This window comes from Bidens hawaiensis, unplaced genomic scaffold (assembly GCF_021521415.1).
Source record: "Bidens hawaiensis isolate Kalapana, Puna unplaced genomic scaffold, B.hawaiensis_p1.1 tig00031177_1, whole genome shotgun sequence".
Lineage (NCBI taxonomy): Eukaryota > Viridiplantae > Streptophyta > Magnoliopsida > Asterales > Asteraceae > Bidens > Bidens hawaiensis.
In genome coordinates, this window is record NW_027495246.1 from 223,659 (window position 1) to 226,700 (window position 3,042).

The following is a 3,042-nucleotide window of genomic DNA, read 5'->3' on the forward strand; positions in this document are numbered from 1 at the left end:
CCTCAAAGTCAACAGATTTCTGAACACTAGGGTTAAAAGTGTAATTGTGATTATAAGGTGGTGGAACCTCATGATAACCGATTCCTCCTCTCTTAGCAGAGGAACCTTGATCACTAACAAGGTGATCAAGAATAGCAGAGGAATTTCTGAACTGCTCTAGTTTTCTATTCAGTTCCACCACTTTTACCTGGTGATCAGCAATCTGTTTTTCTCTATCAGCAATTAGTTTGGTTTTTTCTTCCAAAACTTCATAGCTTAAATCAATCACTTCAATTTTTTCAGCAAGTTTTGTTTTTAGACTTTTAACATCTTTTTCACAGGCTTTTATTTTGACTTTATAGCTATTTTCTCTTGCTTTTGTAAAATGATGATCTTCTTTTAGGGTTTTAAATTCAACATCCAACCTAACATACTGATCGGTTATAGTTGCTAATTGCTCAGACAAGTTTTCACATTTAGAACATGTAGGTTTAGAACATACCTCGCAGAGCTGGTCTTTAACATCTGCCATGAAAGCTTTTTCTTCTCCGGTAACCTTCTTACTTTCTTCAGTTTCAACCTTCGCCAAATTTGCCTGCTCAAAAGTTTCTTTAGAATGCAGGTTCCAGTTGTATTCACCATCTTCTCTGGACATCATGGCACTATAATCTTTTCTACCCTCATTATGCTGTGCAGACTTTCCTTGACCACGTTCTACACGCTCATTCCTGCACTCCTTAGCAAAGTGGCCGTTTTGCTGACAGTTGTAGCATCTCACCTTCGTCTTGTCAAACCCTGGCTTTCCACCGACAAACTTTCTTCCGGTCTTTCTCATAAACCGCTTCACTCTTCTTACAATCATAGCCATCTGCCATTGCAAATCCATTTCCTCCAGATCATCAGCATCAATCTGGTCATAGTCTTCATCCAACACAGCTGGATCAACAATCTTCCCTTGAATGTAGTTCTCATAGGAAGCAATAAAAGAAGCATAGAGACCAAACTGCTCTTCAGCAGACTTGACACTCATAGGCATCTTGGAGTAGTTGTTGCTGGGAATACTTGGAGAGCAACTACTCTTGCTTACCTGAGGTTGAGAACCACTCGATCCACCTGCTACATAGCAAACATCACCATTTGTGTTGACTGACACATGCCCCTCATGTGATGAATTTGCGCCCGACTCTCCCTTCGAGTAGTAGGCAGCAGATTCAGTCTTCGATCCTGAGCTAGTGTTGACTTTAGCTCCATACATACCTTGATCTTGAACCAGATCCATAGGTGTCTCTTTTCTGACCATGTTAAGCTCAAAGGTTCTGAGCTTGTTGACTGCCGTTTCTAGATCATATGTGGGAAAGTCTTTGTCTTCCCTCATCAGCACAGTGTACATCTCCCATTTTGGTGGGAGAGCATCTAGAAGCTTCTCAACTATTTCTTCTTCTCGGTAGGAAATTGAATAGTTGCTCAATTCAGTCATCAGATGGTAATATCGAGTGATAATATCATCTAAAGATTCATTCTTCAAATACTTGAAGACTGAGAACTGGGTTTTGAGCAATTTTATCTTTGAAGCACTGATTCCTATATTCCCTTCAAATCTGTTCTCAAGAGCTTCCTAAAGCTCTCTTGCTGACGTATACTTTCTAAACGTATGAAGGATCTCTTGTGGAAGAGCCATAGTAATAGCAGCATGAGCCTTGCTCTCGGCCTCATACATCTTTTTCTCTTCTTCTTCCATTTTGCTATACTTTTTGATTTGATCATGACCTTCATACTCCATAACTGGTGGAATATAACCATCCTGGATGCATACCCACATCTTCGCATCCTGGTATTTGACATATTGTATGAACCAATCCTTCCATGCAACGAAATCGGTTCCCATCAGCAACCTTGGGGCCTTAGTAGCTGACCCTGCTTCTACTTCCATCTTTACTAACTCAGAGATGTTAATTGACGACATCTTTCTCGAAAACAAAGAAACCCGAAAAAAATCAAAAAATCAAAAAATTTTCTGAAAAGTACTGTAGGCGAAGTTACGGATAACTTCGCTTAAGCCTTAACTTCGCCGAAGATTAACTTCGCTGAAGAACTTCGCAGATGATTAACTTCGCTTAAGGTAAGCGAACTTAGGAGGTAGGCGGAGTTGTAGAGAACTTCGCTGAGTTAGGCGAACTTGAGAAGGTAGGCGAAGTTGTGGATAACTTCGCTTAACCTTATATCTTCGCCGAAACCCTACGTATCCTGACGGCAACTTCACCTGATGAACACGGACGTTTTTGCAGATCTGAAATCTGGATTTTACGAGGTTTTTGACGGTGCAAAGGCTTGAATACGATGGTAGGAGGTAAGATTGACTCAAAAACACAGAAAACACGTCCCGCGAATAGTCGAAACGGGATGATTTCTACACCCGCGTGAATATCCCGAACCACACAATCGAGCAAAAGCTCTGATACCAATTGTAGGTTCCCTGGATGGATCGCACGAGATATCTCGATCTACTCAGGTGCGGAATCCCTGCGTAGATCGTTACGAGTATAGAACACGAATCACACGAACACACGAAATGAACACACGTTATATAATAACTCAAACACGTGATACGATATCACTATTACAGACACACGTTACAGCTCTCGTAACAACTCGAACAAACTAACACCAAAACCAAAACTCATTCGAACTTAACACTAAGCCGTAAGCTAGGTATATAAATACACGACAACTTCGCCTGGCATGTTCAGGCGAAGTTGTCCATAACTTTGCTTGACTAACAAGTCGCCTGTTAAGCGAACTTGTCAGTAACTTCGCTTAAACATACAAAACATAATTAAACATTACAGACTCGATTACAGACACTAGACTATGAACTACTGACATTATGCACCAACACTTTCTATCCCAAGTTGAGCCAATGACGCCTCATATGGCACTTCAAGATCCTTCTTGGTTAGAAGCCATGCAAGAAGAATTACAGCAATTTTCACGTTAGGGTGTTTGGGATTTAATTGACAAAACTGCTAGAGTCAAGAAAGCTATTCCGACTAAGTGGGTATTTAA